Below are 18,440 nucleotides of genomic sequence, written 5' to 3'. Positions count from 1 at the left end.
GCAGAGGCCTCACCAGTGCCCCTCAGGATCACCAGCTGTCTCCATCTGGTAAGACTGACTGTCTCGGCCACCATCTCCAAGGCCGCGTTCAGGAGGGCAGGCTTGAGTCTGCGGCCTACCTGGGGAAAAGCTGTGGGTCCATCTCGGATCCGAACCTTTGGGGGGGGGGGATTTGGCGCTTGGGTCACTGTCTGCGCGGAGTCTGCACATTCTCCCCGTGTCTGCGTGGGTTTCCTCCGGGTGCTCACAGTCCAAAGATGTGCGGGTTCGGTGGATTGGTCACTCTTAAGTTGCCCCGTAGTGTCCAAAAGTAGGTGGGGAGGTGGGTTTGCTGGGCTAGGGTAGGGTGCTCCCTTCAGGGGCCGGTGTAGACTCGATGGGCCGAATGGCCTCCATCTGCACTGCTAAATTCTATTATTCTATGACACGAGGAGGCAGCACAAAGTTTGCATCTCGATGGGGGTCAGGCGGATCACGAATTGCAATCCTCACAGCCAAGAAACGGGGGGGTGGACAAATTGTTAACTCTGATGGCAGATTTTGCTTTCCTTGAATGAACCAGATGGGTTTTTATGGCCAGCGACAATCATGGCTTTTCACATTCCAGAAATATTAGTCAATTGAATTTAAACTCCACCCGCAACTGATGGGATTTGAACCCATTCCCGCGTTAGCCTCAGGACCAGTGACATACCACCACAGCCCCATCACCCCGATGCATCGTACAGCCATCGTTACTGCCACTTTGGCGAGGGAAGATATTCTGGCAGGACACTAAATGTAAGTGAGTTCTATTATCCGTTTACCACAGGTCGAAAAAGAACAAATTTACAGAATCATCATTAGGTCACCGTGATTCCCGGAATAAGCAGATAATTCAATTATTCATGGATAAATCAGGAAGCCATTCAATATTAATCAACCGTTATTCTGCCAACAGAAAGTAATCACATATCTAAATCAAATCCCACCATTTTCTCAAGATTCCCATCACATTTCGGGAAGGATTCGCAGCGTGACGCCAAATCCCATTGGCTTTCAAGAACATAATATTTTCACATGCGGCGCAAAAGGAATTAATCCTGAATGCCAGGCATATTTTTTAATCGATTTAATTTGATTAGAGATAAACGCCTATCGTCCAACAGGTCTCTCGTTTCATTGTCGCCTTTTGCCCCTATTTTGAAAAGAAATTATTGGTTCAGGCAACTGGTCACAAATGCGAGGGGAAAAAAGCATCTGATTTGACATTTTTTCATGAGATGTCAACAGTCGGAATACAGAACTATAATTGTCTGCCTTCAACTGATCGAGGATTGCATTATTTTATTCAGCGAATACAAATATCCGAAGCCCAGCGATAGCCTCCACGTTTATTCCTCTGCCACTGAGTCTGCAGAGGAGCCACTCCTCGGTAATGTTTGTGTGTCTCCACAAGTGCGTTAGGGGTTTGTGCTGAGGGCCCACCGGTGGAGGTTGGCTGCACAGGGGCCCTGGCCTCTCCTGAACCTGTCTAGTAAGGGCCACTCTTGCTCTGAAAATTCATTCGGCTAGGGTTAGTCACAAGGAACTTGCGAGAGACTCCCCATTCATTGATCCAGAGGATGTCGGCTGGTACATCCTGCTCAGGAAGGGTGCTCCATATGGGGTGCTGGGAAGGAAGGCGGGCAGTAGGTGGGTTGAACAGACCATCGTGGAATGGGTAAGCGAGGTGCAGCACGGATGGGTTTGACCATTGCGCTGAAACACCTTCCAACCAAACCCTGAACCTCTCCTCACTGGGTCACTGCTGCCTCTCTGCACGTTTGATCTGATTCCAGACATTCCTGAAGCGATACTGGCTCTTTGCGCTAGGGGAGGAGGGGGGAGCTGCTGTCGCAGGTGTAGCTCTCCTTGAGTGTGAAAAGCAGCATTTCCTGCTTCCAGAACACAGGTAAATCCTTGGCACAGTACAGCACAATGTACATTGACACTTAGATCTACAGGATGCACTGTGGCAATTTACCAGCCCCAATGTGCATCAACATGGCAGCTTGAATGTAGTAAAACAGAGGTGCTTCAGTGGACAAATTAGACCCCAGGTCACTAAGAAGATATTAGGTCAGATGACTACACTGCTGCCTACAGCGCTGAGGACCCGGGTTCGAATCCCGGCCCTGGGTCACTGTCCGTGTGGAGTTTGCACATTCTCCCCGTGTCTGCGTGGGTCTCACCCCCACAACCCAAAGATGTGCAGGGTAGGTGGATTGGCCACGCTAAATTGCCCCTTAATTGGAAAAAAATAATTCGGTACTCTAAATTTTTTTCAAAAGGTCAGGTGACCAAATGCTTGGGTCAAAGTGGTCAGTTTTAGGGAGTGTCTTAAAGTGAGGAGAGGGGGAGCAGAGAGGTTGAGGAAGGGAATTCCAGAATCCCAGCCAGCTGAAGGCATAAACTTCAATGGTGGAGCAATGAAAATTGGGGATACAAAAGTGGCCAGAATTCGAGGCATACAAAGATCTTGGAGGGTTACGAATCTGGAGGAGGTTAGGGAAGGGCGCGGTCTTGGGAAGGATTTGAAGACAGGAGGAAGAGAATTCAAGGCATTGTCAAACCAGGAAGCACATGGGTGGTAGGGGAACTGGACTCCGCACTCGTCAGGATATGAGCAGCAGAACCTTGGCGAGTGGGAGGTGAGAGGTCGGTCAGGAGAGCATTGGAATAGTCAAGTTCAGAAGCAAATACGGGATCTTGGACATTGCATCCCTCCGGTAATCGACCGCTGGTAAAGGACAGAAGCCGCAACATTGGAGGTGATAGTTTTTGACCACAAGTCACTCACTGACTTGGAAATATATTGGCCGTTCCTTCACTGTCGCTGGGTCAAAATCCTGGCACTTGCTCCCTAACAGCACTGGAACTGGGAAGGAGACCCAGTGGACGTGATTTATTTAGATTTCCAGAAGGCCTTTAACAAGGTGCCGCATTGGAGACTGTTAAATAAGTTAAACGGCCATGGTGTTAAGGGTAAGATCCTGGCGTGGGTAGAGGATTGGCTGACTGGCAGAAGGCAGAGAGTGGGGATAAAGGGGTCTTTTTCAGGATGGCAGCCGGTGACTAGTGGTGTACCTCAGGGGTCTGTGCTGGGACCACAACTTTCAAAATATACATTAATGATCTGGAAGAAGGTACTGAAGGCACTGTTGCTGAGTTTGCAGATGATGCAAAGATCTGTAGAGGGACAGGTACTATTGAGGAAGCAAGGGGACTGCAGAAGGACTTGGACAGGCTAGGAGAGTGGGCAATGAAGTGGCAGATGGAATACAATGTGGAAAAGTGTGAGGTTATGCACTTTGGAAAGAGGAATTTAGGCACAGACTATTTTCTAAATGGGGAAATGCTTCGGAAATCAGAAGCACAAAGGGACTTGGGAGTCCTTGTTCACGATTCTCTTAAGGTTAACGTACAGGTTCAGTCGGCAGTTAGGAAGGCAAATGCAATATTAGCATTCATGGCGACAGGGCTAGAATACAAGACCAGGGATGTACTTCTGAGGCTGTATAAGGCTCTGGTCAGACCCCATTTGGAGTATTGTGAGCAGTTTTGGGCCCCGTATCTAAGGAAGGATGTGTTGGCCTTGGAAAGGGTCCAGAGGAGGTTCACAAGAATGATCCCTGGAATGAAGAGCTTGTCGTATGAGGAACGTTTGAGGACTCTGGGTCTGTACTCAGTGGAGTTTAGAAGGATGAGGGGGATCTTATTGAAACTTACAGGATACTGCGAGGCCTGGATGGAGAGGACATGGAGAGGATGTTTCCACTTGTAGGAAAAACTAGAACCAGAGGACACCATCTCAGACTGAAGGGACGATCCTTTAAAACAGAGATGAGGAGGAATTTCTTCAGCCAGAGGGTGGTGAATCTGTGGAACTCTTTGCCGCAGAAGGCTGTGGAGGCCAATTCACTGAGTGTCTTTAAGACAGAGATAGATAGGTTCTTGATTCATAAGGGGATCAGGGGTTATGGGGAGAAGGCAGGAGAATGGGGATGAGAAAATATCAGCCATGATTGAATGGCGGAGCAGACTCGATGGGCCGAATGGCCTAATTCTGCTCCTCTGTCTTATGATCTAAGAGCGGCCCCAAGGTTCGCCGATGCAGAGCTCGAAACCCTGCTGGATGCCGTGGAGGAGAGGCGGGATACCCTGTTCCCTGGGTGGGAAGGAGACTGCCACCTGCAGATGTCAACCGGGCCTGGGCACAGGTGGCAGAGGCTGTGAGAACCGTGGGCCCCACTGCCAGGACTGGGCAGCAGTGCATGAAGAAACTCCGGGCGGCCCCGGTGAGTCACCACCCCTGTGCCTCTGGCACCACCCCCAACCCCCCCCCCATCCACCCAAATGTGGCCCACACCAGACGGGCAGTGATGGGCCAGAATGGGCAGTCCACCAGGCCAGATATGGTGCTCCACCATCCCTGTGCCCCTGGCACCACCCTAGACCCATACACAGCCCCACCTCACACCCCATAGGGTGACCGGAGCCCACCCGCCGGCAGCCCCTCGCACTCTGCCCCAAATGCCAACACCCATACTGCCCACCATGGCTGGAGGACCCGCACACACAGGGCACCAGGTGCGGGACCATGTCTGGGTGTCTCACACTGTTCATTATCTGTCTCCCGAGGTCAACCATGTGTCTTGTATTGTGTCTCGCAAGGTCACCACCAGAGGATGCAGACCCGGCCGGTGTCCCCGCCTCCAATTGCAACCCCGCAATTCGCCGCGCGATGGGGCGGGGCTCCCCGGTGTACCTCGTCCCCAGCAGCAGTGGAGGCCTTGGATGCGACGGTATCAGCTTGGGTCAGGATGGCGAAGGCCTGGGGCACACTGTGCGGGTGGTGGCTGAGACCCAGGACAGGGCGGCCATGTCACAGGCATGCACATTGCTGCGGTGCTCCAGAGCGTGGCCCAGTCACGACGGGTCATGGCTGGGAGCTTTGAGAGCAGTGGCAGGGCGCTGGCTGACTTGACCCAGTTACTGAGTGACCTGGCCCAGTCCCAGAGGGACGTGGCCCAGTCTCTGTGCTCCATGGGCGCAAGCATGGAGACCCTGGCCGACACAAGATTGCCAGAGCCTGGCATCGGCAGTGCCCCTGGAGCTCGCTCTAGCTGCCCCCCCCATCCTATGGAGTAGCCCGTGGGCCATTAAACACCCCGGGAGAGGAGGAGGTTGTGGGGACCGTGCCAGTGACTCCCGCAGGGGAGGTGCTGGAACGTAGCAGCATCTCGGACGCCCCCCCCCCCCCCCCCTCTCCTGTCCCTGGTGCATCCGATGTGTACCGGGCAGAACAGGGTGGCACCGCGCCACCCAGTAGACTGCTGGGCCCATCCAGGCCCGGTGGCTCCAAAGGACGGCCACCAAAAGGGACCCAGGTCACAGGGCGAGAAACGCAGCATTTGATGCACCGCTGGGGGACCACCTAGATAGCACAGTGGTTAGCACTGGTGCCTCACAGCGCCAGGGTCCCAGGTTCGATTCCAGGCTTGGGTCACTGTCTGTGCGGAGTCTGCACGTTCTCCCCGTGTGTGCGTGGGTTTCCTCCGGGTGCTCCGGTTTCCTCCCACAAGTCCCGAAAGACGTGCTGTTAGGTGAATTGGACATTCTGAATTCTCCCTCTGTGACCCGAACAGGCGCCGGAATGTGGCGACTAGGGGCTTTTCACAGTAGCTTCATTGCAGTGTTAATAAAGAATATTATTAAAATATTATTAGAAGGAGTGTTCGGGCACGTAAGGTTAAAATGTCTGACACCAGTTAAGTTGGCACGGGTGCAGCACATAGGATAGTGTTGGGGGCACGGTTACTGTACATAGCACTGTCACCAATAAACACCTGTTCACCGATGTTCCGAACTCCGTCGACCCACTGTCCACAGGATGTGAGGGTGGTCAGGGGGTAGAGGGTGCGATGGGTGGGTGTGGGGGTGGTGGGAGTGTTGGTGAGGACCTGGGGCATGGGTGCTGCTGGACGGCGCGGGGCTCCTGCAGTGGCGGGGCCTACCCAGTGGGTGACGCACTGATTGCCACCCTGCCCCAACCCCCGCATGCTTGCAGGGGTCACCTGGGCGGACAATGGAATATGTCCTGGTCATCCTAGCCCTCCTCCACGTCCTCCTCATTGGACGAGGCATGCCGTTCCTCCATCTCCTCCGCCAGCACGTTCCCCTCTGCTGCACGATGTCGTGGAGGACGCAGCAGGCCACCAAGATGTACTGGAGGGCCCCCTCCAGAGCGGTCAAGGCACCTGAAGCGTGCCTTCAGGACGCCGATGCACCGCTCGATCACGCCCCCGGTTGCTGCATGGGCATTGATGTAGCGGGTTTCCACGTTGGTCTGTGACCTCCGGATTGGCGGCATCAGCCACGGCCGCAGTGGGTAACCCCTGTCGCCCAGCAGCAAGCCCCTCCCCCGGGGGACCATCTCAAATGTCTCTGGCACTGATGAGTGTGCCAGGATGAAGGCGTGGTGCACGCTGCCCAGGTATCGGGCGCAGATGTGCACGATATGCAACAGGCGGTCACACACCAGATGCACATTGAGGGAGTGGAACCCCTTCCTATTGATGAGGTGGTGCCAGTGACCCGGCTCAGCTGGAATCTTCAGCAGATGAACGCCCGGTCGGGCAGGTCCTCGTACGCCAGGCGCTGCCGGTGCACGAGGTCTGATGCGGTGCCTCCTTGCCACCTCCTCCTCGGCCTGTTGGGGGGGGGGGGGTCGCATCTCCATTCTCACCGGCTGACCCCAGCTCCTCTGGGGCAGGGTCCTGTTCTGCAGGGTCCACCCCGAACAGCTCCTGCTCGTACAACCTCAGGACATCGGCCAAGGCTGCGACGGCAAGGTATGGTAGTCACCATGCCAACAACACCTGGCTCTGATCTGAAATCCATTTCCTGCATGGGGTAGAGGGCAGACAGGTGGCATGGTGAGTACACCCGAGCCAACCAGGTCCTACAGGCTGCACGGTGGCCCTGGCCTGCACTGTGGCCCCTGCATATCCAACTCCACCCCCCCCCCCCCCCCCCCCCCCCCCCCCCCGCCATCCACTCCCACTCCCAGTCCGAGCCCACCAGCCATCATCACCAGGGGGTACCCAGCCCCACCACCTGTGCCTGCCAGCGTTATGCTTCGCGGCCCCTGTTTGCGCCCTCCTGTGTGATCTGACGTGGGTACCCCCCTTGGGCCGGGTGAATGGTACCCCGCCAGCTGGGTGGCGCCTGGTTGGGGGGGTTTTAATGGACACCTGTGGCTCTGCTGCATCATGGGTCCTGCTTGCGACGCACCGGTTGTGCCATCCTGCCTGGGGGCAGGGTGGGTGGGAGCAGGGCCACAATGGGAAGGTGGGGCTTGGTGATGGCCGGAGTTCCTGCGGAATGGGGTGGCCGGTGATGCCACTGGTGTGGCATCTGTCCCGGGGGGTGGGGGGCATTCATGTGCATGGTGGCGCTCTGCACACTTGTGGGACACAGTGTGTGGTCAGTGGGGTGTGCAGCCAAATGGCCGCCTTGCGGGCCGCAGCAATGGCGGCCTGTGCCCGACCACCCCAGTCCCGTCGGCAGGTCGCCCCCCCCCCCCCCCCATAACTCTCCCGCCCCAGCCCTGGCGAATGCCCGCCCCGCGGCCAGGGGCACGGCTGGCAGCCCACAGTTGCGCCTTTGGTACTCGGCTTACCTCGTCTCGCACCCTCAGGAGCCACGGTTCCCGATTTTAAATACCACAAGTGTGTGCGTGGGTTTCCTCCGGGGGCTCCGGTTTCCTCCCACAGTCCAAAGATGTGCAGGTTAGGTGGACTGGTCGTGATCAATTGCCCTTAGTGTTGAAAAGGTTAGGTGGGGTTACTGGGTTAGGGTCATAGGGTGGAGGCTCTTTCCAAGGGCCAGTACAGATTTGATGGGCCGAATGGCCTCCTTCTGCACGATACAAATTCTATAAGTGAATCGCGCCAGCATCGCTTCTGCCTGGTGGAGACTGAGTACTGCAGAAGGCCGGAGAATACCGGTTCGCGCCCATTAACGATTTGCTAACTGCCGTTACTGTTCAATTTGCATTACTATTCAGGGCTACCCACGGCCTTTTCTGTCCCCCCACTTTGAGGGTCCCCACTCTTCCTCCACCCCCAACCTTCCGGAGGCCCCTTCATATCCCCCCTCATCCCTCCTTTCATGGGCATGACCCACCTCAGGCCTTGGCCCTTGACAGTGCCACCCTGGCACACAGGAACCCTCCTGCCAGCCTGGCAGTGCCACCTGGGCACCTTGGCAGTGACAGGATAGCAGTGTCACGGTGCCAGTCTGGCAATGCAAAGGGGCCTGCGTACCCAAGGGGAGGGCCAGGATGCCACCATGCCCTGTCCCTGACCACCCAGGGGTCCCCAATGGGCTGGGAAACCCACCAGGTGCCATACCGCCTGGTCCACATTTGTGTGAGCCTGTACGAATCGGCACCCGGCTGCAGCCTCCTTGGGGAGGCCGATTGATTTTGGGTGCTGGTTAGATACGGTGTCAGCATGATTAGGCCCGTTCTTAAACCCGCTTAACTGTGCCAGACTGGGCCCACCCATTGTGGGCGGGACGCAGGTCACGACACTCGCAAAGTGTAACTGCCCCAGGGGTCATGTGAGCATTTCAATGAAGGGGCGCTGCATTTAAACGGCTCCACAGCATTTTGTGTCATTGGAGTCAGGAGGGTGGTAGTGAGTAAACCAAGTCCTCGATTCACGGAGGGGCCCCTCACCCGTATGCTGGATGCCGTGAGGAGAGGCGGACAGCAATATACCCTCGGGCTGGCAGGAGACCCTCCAGTAAGGTGACGAATCCCGCCTGGGAGACGGTCACAGCACTGGCCAGTGCCAGCACCCTGACCTAGACGATGGGTGTGCAGTGCGGCAAGAAGGTGAATGACCTACCCCGATCAGCCAGGGTAAGAGTTCCCGGCCTCCTCTCCGTCCTTCCCTCACCCCGTCACCTCAACCACACGTGCTGCCACCTTGCAGGGCCTTGCATAGCCGGGAATACCAGGAGGGCTTGACAGCGACGCTCCTGTGACAGCAAGTCCAAATGGACGGGTCCTCAAAACCCCCATCAGAACTCCTCATCACAACCACTCCCTGCTGAGGCACATTGCCCACACACACCAGATACCATTGACCTCTGACCCGCCAGGCGTCCAGCTCACATCATCCCCATTTGTGTTCCTGCAGGAGAAGCTCAGCCATAACCGCCATGAGCGAGAGAAGACGGGCAGTGGGATGCCCGAGCTGAGGATTCTGAGGCCGTACGGAGAGAGAGCCATGGAGCTCACAGAGGAGGAGCCGGAGTGGGCCTGTGCTGAGAGAGAGATGGGCCTGCGCTGAGAGAGTGTTGGGCCTGTGCTCAGAGAGAGGTGGGCCTGTGCTGAGAGAGAGGTGGGCCTGTGCTGAGAGAGAGGTGGGCCTGTGCTGAGAGAGAGGTGGGCCTGTGCTGAGAGAGAGGTGGGCCTGTGCTGAGAGAGAGGTGGGCCTGTGCTGAGAGAGAGGTGGGCCTGTGCTGAGAGAGAGGTGGGCCTGTGCTGAGAGCGAGGTGGGCCTGTGCTGAGAGCGAGATGGGCCTGTGCTGAGAGCGAGATGGGCCTGTGCTGAGAGCGAGGTGGGCCTGCGCTGAGAGAGAGCTGGGCCTGCGCTGAGAGAGAGCTGGGCCTGCGCTGAGAGAGAGCTGGGCCTGCGCTGAGAGAGAGCTGGGCCTGCGCTGAGAGAGAGGTGGGCCTGCGCTGAGAGAGAGGTGGGCCTGCGCTGAGAGAGTGTTGGGCCTGCGCTGAGAGAGTGTTGGGCCTGTGCTGAGAGAGAGCTGGGCCTGCGCTGAGAGAGTGTTGGGCCTGCGCTGAGAGAGAGGTGGGCCTGCTCTGAGAGAGAGGTGGGCCTGTGCTGAGAGAGTGGTGGGCGTGTGCTGAGAGAGTGGTGGGCGTGTGCTGAGAGAGTGGTGGGCCTGTGCTGAGAGAGTGGTGGGCCTGTGCTGAGAGAGTGGTGGGCCTGTGCTGAGAGAGTGGTGGGCCTGTGCTGAGAGAGAGGTGGGCCTGTACTGAGAGAGAGGTGGGCCTGTGCTGAGAGAGTGGTGGGCCTGTGCTGAGAGAGAGATGGGCCTGTGCTGAGAGTGGTGGGCCTGTGCTGAGATTGGTGGGCCTGTGCTGAGAGAGTGGTGGGCCTGTGCTGAAAGAGAGATGGGCCTGTGCTGAGAGAGTGGTGGGCCTGTGCTGAGAGAGTGTTGGGCCTGTGCTGAGAGAGTGTTGGGCCTGTGCTGAGAGAGTGTTGGGCCTGTGCTGAGAGAGAGATGGGCCTGTGCTGAGAGAGTGGTGGGCCTGTGCTGAGAGAGTGGTGGGCCTGTGCTGAGAGAGTGGTGGGCCTGTGCTGAGAGAGTGTTGGGCCTGTGCTGAGAGAGTGTTGGGCCTGTGCTGAGAGAGTGGTGGGCCTGTGCTGAGAGAGTGGTGGGCCTGTGCTGAGAGAGTGGTGGGCCTGTGCTGAGAGAGTGGTGGGCCTGTGCTGAGAGAGAGGTGGGCCTGTGCTGAGAGAGTGGTGGGCCTGTGCTGAGAGAGTGGTGGGCCTGTGCTGAGAGAGTGTTGGGCCTGTGCTGAGAGAGTGTTGGGCCTGTGCTGAGAGAGAGATGGGCCTGTGCTGAGAGAGTGGTGGGCCTGTGCTGAGAGAGTGGTGGGCCTGTGCTGAGAGAGTGGTGGGCCTGTGCTGAGAGAGTGGTGGGCCTGTGCTGAGAGAGTGGTGGGCCTGTGCTGAGAGAGTGGTGGGCCTGTGCTGAGAGAGTGGTGGGCCTGTGCTGAGAGAGTGGTGGGCCTGTGCTGAGAGAGTGTTGGGCCTGTGCTGAGAGAGTGTTGGGCCTGTGCTGAGAGAGAGATGGGCCTGTGCTGAGAGAGTGGTGGGCCTGTGCTGAGAGAGTGGTGGGCCTGTGCTGAGAGAGTGGTGGGCCTGTGCTGAGAGAGTGGTGGGCCTGTGCTGAGAGAGTGGTGGGCCTGTGCTGAGAGAGTGGTGGGCCTGTGCTGAGAGAGTGGTGGGCCTGTGCTGAGAGAGTGGTGGGCCTGTGCTGAGAGAGTGGTGGGCCTGTGCTGAGAGAGTGGTGGGCCTGTGCTGAGAGAGTGGTGGGCCTGTGCTGAGAGAGTGGTGGGCCTGTGCTGAGACAGTGGTGGGCCTGTGCTGAGAGAGAGGTGAACCTGGGGCCTGTGCTGAGAGAGAGGTGGGCCTGGGGCCTGTGCTGAGAGAGAGATGGGCCTGTGCTGAGAGAGATGTGGGCCTGTGCTGAGAGAGAGGTGGGCCTGTGCTGGGAGAGTGGTGGGCCTGTGCTGAGAGAGTGTTGGGCCTGTGCTGAGAGAGAGGGTGACCGGGGGCCTGTGCTGAGAGAGAGGTGGGCCTGGGGCCTGTGCTGAGAGAGAGGTGGGCCTGGGGCCTGTGCTGAGAGAGAGGTGGGCCTGGGGCCTGTGCTGAGAGAGAGGTGGGGCTGTGCTGAGAGGGAGGTGGGGCTGTGCTGAGAGGGAGGTGGGGCTGTGCTGAGAGGGAGGTGGGGCTGTGCTGAGAGGGAGGTGGGGCTGTGCTGAGAGGGAGGTGGGGCTGTGCTGAGAGGGAGGTGGGGCTGTGCTGAGAGGGAGGTGGGCCTGTGCTGAGAGGGAGGTGGGCCTGTGCTGAGAGGGAGGTGGGCCTGTGCTGAGAGGGAGGTGGGCCTGTGCTGAGAGAGTGGTGGGCCTGTGCTGAGAGAGTGGTGGGCCTGTGCTGAGAGAGTGGTGGGCCTGTGCTGAGAGAGTGGTGGGCCTGTGCTGAGAGAGTGGTGGGCCTGTGCTGAGAGAGTGGTGGGCCTGTGCTGAGAGAGTGGTGGGCCTGTGCTGAGAGAGTGGTGGGCCTGTGCTGAGAGAGTGGTGGGCCTGTGCTGAGAGAGTGGTGGGCCTGTGCTGAGAGAGTGGTGGGCCTGTGCTGAGAGAGTGGTGGGCCTGTGCTGAGAGAGTGGTGGGCCTGTGCTGAGAGAGTGGTGGGCCTGTGCTGAGAGAGTGGTGGGCCTGTGCTGAGAGAGTGGTGGGCCTGTGCTGAGAGAGTGGTGGGCCTGTGCTGAGAGAGTGGTGGGCCTGTGCTGAGAGAGTGGTGGGCCTGTGCTGAGAGAGTGGTGGGCCTGTGCTGAGAGAGTGGTGGGCCTGTGCTGAGAGAGTGGTGGGCCTGTGCTGAGAGAGTGGTGTGCCTGTGCTGAGAGAGAGGTGGGCCTGTGCTGAGAGAGTGTTGGGCCTGTGCTGAGAGAGTGTTGGGCCTGTGCTGAGAGAGTGTTGGGCCTGTGCTGAGAGAGTGTTGGGCCTGTGCTGAGAGAGTGTTGGGCCTGTGCTGAGAGAGTGTTGGGCCTGTGCTGAGAGAGTGTTGGGCCTGTGCTGAGAGAGTGTTGGGCCTGTGCTGAGAGAGTGTTGGGCCTGTGCTGAGAGAGTGTTGGGCCGGTGCTGAGAGAGTGTTGGGCCTGTGCTGAGAGAGTGTTGGGCCTGTGCTGAGAGAGTGTTGGGCCTGTGCTGAGAGAGTGTTGGGCCTGTGCTGAGCGAGTGTTGGGCCTGTGCTGAGCGAGTGTTGGGCCTGTGCTGAGCGAGTGTTGGGCCTGTGCTGAGCGAGTGTTGGGCCTGTGCTGAGCGAGTGTTGGGCCTGTGCTGAGAGAGTGTTGGGCCTGTGCTGAGAGAGTGTTGGGCCTGTGCTGAGAGAGTGTTGGGCCTGTGCTGAGAGAGTGTTGGGCCTGTGCTGAGAGAGTGTTGGGCCTGTGCTGAGAGAGACCTGGGCCTGCGCTGAGAGTGTGGGGCCTGCGCTGAGAGAGAGGTGGGCCTGCGCTGAGAGAGTGTTGGGCCTGCGCTGAGAGAGTGGTGGGCCTGTGCTGAGAGAGTGGTGGGCCTGTGCTGAGAGAGTGGTGGGCCTGTGCTGAGAGAGTGGTGGGCCTGTGCTGAGAGAGTGGTGGGCCTGTGCTGAGACAGTGGTGGGCCTGTGCTGAGAGAGAGGTGGACCTGGGGCCTGTGCTGAGAGAGAGGTGGGCCTGGGGCCTGTGCTGAGAGAGAGATGGGCCTGTGCTGAGAGAGATGTGGGCCTGTGCTGAGAGAGAGGTGGGCCTGTGCTGGGAGAGTGGTGGGCCTGTGCTGAGAGAGTGTTGGGCCTGTGCTGAGAGAGAGGGTGACCGGGGGCCTGTGCTGAGAGAGAGGTGGGCCTGGGGCCTGTGCTGAGAGAGAGGTGGGCCTGGGGCCTGTGCTGAGAGAGAGGTGGGCCTGGGGCCTGTGCTGAGAGAGAGGTGGGCCTGGGGCCTGTGCTGAGAGAGAGGTGGGGCTTTGCTGAGAGGGAGGTGGGGCTGTGCTGAGAGGGAGGTGGGGCTGTGCTGAGAGGGAGGTGGGGCTGTGCTGAGAGGGAGGTGGGGCTGTGCTGAGAGGGAGGTGGGCCTGTGCTGAGAGGGAGGTGGGCCTGTGCTGAGAGGGAGGTGGGCCTGTGCTGAGAGGGAGGTGGGCCTGTGCTGAGAGGGAGGTGGGCCTGTGCTGAGAGGGAGGTGGGCCTGTGCTGAGAGGGAGGTGGGCCTGTGCTGAGAGAGTGGTGGGCCTGTGCTGAGAGAGTGGTGGGCCTGTGCTTAGAGTGGTGGGCCTGTGCTTAGAGTGGTGGGCCTGTGCTGAGAGAGTGGTGGGCCTGTGCTGAGAGAGTGGTGGGCCTGTGCTGAGAGAGTGGTGGGCCTGTGCTGAGAGAGTGGTGGGCCTGTGCTGAGAGAGTGGTGGGCCTGTGCTGAGAGAGTGGTGGGCCTGTGCTGAGAGAGTGGTGGGCCTGTGCTGAGAGAGTGGTGGGCCTGTGCTGAGAGAGTGGTGGGCCTGTGCTGAGAGAGTGGTGGGCCTGTGCTGAGAGAGTGGTGGGCCTGTGCTGAGAGAGTGGTGTGCCTGTGCTGAGAGAGAGGTGGGCCTGTGCTGAGAGAGTGTTGGGCCTGTGCTGAGAGAGTGTTGGGCCTGTGCTGAGAGAGTGTTGGGCCTGTGCTGAGAGAGTGTTGGGCCTGTGCTGAGAGAGTGTTGGGCCTGTGCTGAGAGAGTGTTGGGCCTGTGCTGAGCGAGTGTTGGGCCTGTGCTGAGAGAGTGTTGGGCCTGTGCTGAGAGAGTGTTGGGCCTGTGCTGAGAGAGTGTTGGGCCTGTGCTGAGAGAGTGTTGGGCCTGTGCTGAGAGAGTGTTGGGCCTGTGCTGAGAGAGTGTTGGGCCTGTGCTGAGAGAGACCTGGGCCTGCGCTGAGAGTGTGGGGCCTGCGCTGAGAGAGAGGTGGGCCTGCGCTGAGAGAGTGTTGGGCCTGCGCTGAGAGAGAGATGGGCCTGTGCTGAGAGAGTGGTGGGCCTGTGCTGAGAGAGTGGTGGGCCTGTGCTGAGAGAGTGGTGGGCCTGTGCTGAGACAGTGGTGGGCCTGTGCTGAGAGAGAGGTGGACCTGGGGCCTGTGCTGAGAGAGAGGTGGGCCTGGGGCCTGTGGTGAGAGAGAGATGGGCCTGTGCTGAGAGAGATGTGGGCCTGTGCTGAGAGAGAGGTGGGCCTGTGCTGGGAGAGTGGTGGGCCTGTGCTGAGAGAGTGGTGGGCCTGTGCTGAGACAGTGGTGGGCCTGTGCTGAGAGAGAGGTGGACCTGGGGCCTGTGCTGAGAGAGAGGTGGGCCTGGGGCCTGTGCTGAGAGAGAGATGGGCCTGTGCTGAGAGAGATGTGGGCCTGTGCTGAGAGAGAGGTGGGCCTGTGCTGGGAGAGTGGTGGGCCTGTGCTGAGAGAGTGTTGGGCCTGTGCTGAGAGAGAGGGTGACCGGGGGCCTGTGCTGAGAGAGAGGTGGGCCTGGGGCCTGTGCTGAGAGAGAGGTGGGCCTGGGGCCTGTGCTGAGAGAGAGGTGGGCCTGGGGCCTGTGCTGAGAGAGAGGTGGGCCTGGGGCCTGTGCTGAGAGAGAGGTGGGGCTTTGCTGAGAGGGAGGTGGGGCTTTGCTGAGAGGGAGGTGGGGCTGTGCTGAGAGGGAGGTGGGGCTGTGCTGAGAGGGAGGTGGGGCTGTGCTGAGAGGGAGGTGGGGCTGTGCTGAGAGGGAGGTGGGGCTGTGCTGAGAGGGAGGTGGGGCTGTGCTGAGAGGGAGGTGGGCCTGTGCTGAGAGGGAGGTGGGCCTGTGCTGAGAGGGAGGTGGGCCTGTGCTGAGAGGGAGGTGGGCCTGTGCTGAGAGGGAGGTGGGCCTGTGCTGAGAGGGAGGTGGGCCTGTGCTGAGAGGGAGGTGGGCCTGTGCTGAGAGAGTGGTGGGCCTGTGCTGAGAGAGTGGTGGGCCTGTGCTTAGAGTGGTGGGCCTGTGCTTAGAGTGGTGGGCCTGTGCTGAGAGAGTGGTGGGCCTGTGCTGAGAGAGTGGTGGGCCTGTGCTGAGAGAGTGGTGGGCCTGTGCTGAGAGAGTGGTGGGCCTGTGCTGAGAGAGTGGTGGGCCTGTGCTGAGAGAGTGGTGGGCCTGTGCTGAGAGAGTGGTGGGCCTGTGCTGAGAGAGTGGTGGGCCTGTGCTGAGAGAGTGGTGGGCCTGTGCTGAGAGAGTGGTGGGCCTGTGCTGAGAGAGTGGTGGGCCTGTGCTGAGAGAGTGGTGTGCCTGTGCTGAGAGAGAGGTGGGCCTGTGCTGAGAGAGTGTTGGGCCTGTGCTGAGAGAGTGTTGGGCCTGTGCTGAGAGAGTGTTGGGCCTGTGCTGAGAGAGTGTTGGGCCTGTGCTGAGAGAGTGTTGGGCCTGTGCTGAGAGAGTGTTGGGCCTGTGCTGAGCGAGTGTTGGGCCTGTGCTGAGAGAGTGTTGGGCCTGTGCTGAGAGAGTGTTGGGCCTGTGCTGAGAGAGTGTTGGGCCTGTGCTGAGAGAGTGTTGGGCCTGTGCTGAGAGAGTGTTGGGCCTGTGCTGAGAGAGTGTTGGGCCTGTGCTGAGAGAGACCTGGGCCTGCGCTGAGAGAGAGGTGGGCCTGCGCTGAGAGAGTGTTGGGCCTGCGCTGAGAGAGAGATGGGCCTGTGCTGAGAGAGTGGTGGGCCTGTGCTGGGAGAGTGGTGGGCCTGTGCTGAGAGAGTGGTGGGCCTGTGCTGAGAGAGTGGTGGGCCTGTGCTGAGAGAGTGGTGGGCCTGTGCTGAGAGAGTGGTGGGCCTGTGCTGAGAGAGTGGTGGGCCTGTGCTGAGAGAGTGGTGGGCCTGTGCTGAGAGAGTGGTGGGCCTGTGCTGAGAGAGTGGTGGGCCTGTGCTGAGACAGTGGTGGGCCTGTGCTGAGAGAGAGGTGGACCTGGGGCCTGTGCTGAGAGAGAGGTGGGCCTGGGGCCTGTGCTGAGAGAGAGATGGGCCTGTGCTGAGAGAGATGTGGGCCTGTGCTGAGAGAGAGGTGGGCCTGTGCTGGGAGAGTGTTGGGCCTGCGCTGAGAGAGAGGTGGGCCTGTGCTGAGAGTGTTGGGCCTTTGCTGAGAGAGTGTTGGGCCTGTGCTGAGAGAGAGGTGGGCCTGTGCTGAGAGAGAGGTGGGCCTGTGCTGAGAGAGAGGTGGGCCTGTGCTGAGAGAGAGGTGGGCCTGTGCTGAGAGCGAGGTGGGCCTGTGCTGAGAGCGAGATGGGCCTGTGCTGAGAGCGAGGTGGGCCTGCGCTGAGAGAGAGCTGGGCCTGCGCTGAGAGAGAGCTGGGCCTGCGCTGAGAGAGAGGTGGGCCTGCGCTGAGAGAGAGGTGGGCCTGCGCTGAGAGAGAGGTGGGCCTGCGCTGAGAGAGTGTTGGGCCTGCGCTGAGAGAGTGTTGGGCCTGCGCTGAGAGAGTGTTGGGCCTGTGCTGAGAGAGTGTTGGGCCTGTGCTGAGAGAGAGCTGGGCCTGCGCTGAGAGAGTGTTGGGCCTGCGCTGAGAGAGAGGTGGGCCTGCTCTGAGAGAGAGGTGGGCCTGTGCTGAGAGAGTGGTGGGCCTGTGCTGAGAGAGTGGTGGGCCTGTGCTGAGAGAGTGGTGGGCCTGTGCTGAGAGAGTGGTGGGCCTGTGCTGAGAGAGTGGTGGGCCTGTGCTGAGAGAGTGGTGGGCCTGTGCTGAGAGAGTGGTGGGCCTGTGCTGAGAGAGTGGTGGGCCTGTGCTGAGAGAGAGGTGGGCCTGTACTGAGAGAGAGGTGGGCCTGTGCTGAGAGAGTGGTGGGCCTGTGCTGAGAGAGAGATGGGCCTGTGCTGAGAGTGGTGGGCCTGTGCTGAGAGTGGTGGGCCTGTGCTGAGAGTGGTGGGCCTGTGCTGAGATTGGTGGGCCTGTGCTGAGAGAGTGGTGGGCCTGTGCTGAAAGAGAGATGGGCCTGTGCTGAGAGAGTGGTGGGCCTGTGCTGAGAGAGTGTTGGGCCTGTGCTGAGAGAGTGTTGGGCCTGTGCTGAGAGAGTGTTGGGCCTGTGCTGAGAGAGAGATGGGCCTGTGCTGAGAGAGTGGTGGGCCTGTGCTGAGAGAGTGGTGGGCCTGTGCTGAGAGAGTGGTGGGCCTGTGCTGAGAGAGTGGTGGGCCTGTGCTGAGAGAGTGGTGGGCCTGTGCTGAGAGAGTGGTGGGCCTGTGCTGAGAGAGTGGTGGGCCTGTGCTGAGAGAGTGGTGGGCCTGTGCTGAGAGAGTGGTGGGCCTGTGCTGAGAGAGTGGTGGGCCTGTGCTGAGAGAGTGGTGGGCCTGTGCTGAGAGAGTGGTGGGCCTGTGCTGAGAGAGTGGTGGGCCTGTGCTGAGACAGTGGTGGGCCTGTGCTGAGAGAGAGGTGGACCTGGGGCCTGTGCTGAGAGAGAGGTGGGCCTGGGGCCTGTGCTGAGAGAGAGATGGGCCTGTGCTGAGAGAGATGTGGGCCTGTGCTGAGAGAGAGGTGGGCCTGTGCTGGGAGAGTGGTGGGCCTGTGCTGAGAGAGTGTTGGGCCTGTGCTGAGAGAGAGGGTGACCGGGGGCCTGTGCTGAGAGAGAGGTGGGCCTGGGGCCTGTGCTGAGAGAGAGGTGGGCCTGGGGCCTGTGCTGAGAGAGAGGTGGGCCTGAGGCCTGTGCTGAGAGAGAGGTGGGCCTGGGGCCTGTGCTGAAAGAGAGGTGGGGCTTTGCTGAGAGGGAGGTGGGGCTGTGCTGAGAGGGAGGTGGGGCTGTGCTGAGAGGGAGGTGGGGCTGTGCTGAGAGGGAGGTGGGGCTGTGCTGAGAGGGAGGTGGGGCTGTGCTGAGAGGGAGGTGGGCCTGTGCTGAGAGGGAGGTGGGCCTGTGCTGAGAGGGAGGTGGGCCTGTGCTGAGAGGGAGGTGGGCCTGTGCTGAGAGGGAGGTGGGCCTGTGCTGAGAGGGAGGTGGGCCTGTGCTGAGAGGGAGGTGGGCCTGTGCTGAGAGAGTGGTGGGCCTGTGCTGAGAGAGTGGTGGGCCTGTGCTTAGAGTGGTGGGCCTGTGCTTAGAGTGGTGGGCCTGTGCTGAGAGAGTGGTGGGCCTGTGCTGAGAGAGTGGTGGGCCTGTGCTGAG

This window comes from Scyliorhinus torazame, chromosome X (assembly GCF_047496885.1).
Source record: "Scyliorhinus torazame isolate Kashiwa2021f chromosome X, sScyTor2.1, whole genome shotgun sequence".
NCBI classification, from domain to species: domain Eukaryota; kingdom Metazoa; phylum Chordata; class Chondrichthyes; order Carcharhiniformes; family Scyliorhinidae; genus Scyliorhinus; species Scyliorhinus torazame.
This window is presented reverse-complemented; position numbering follows the sequence as displayed.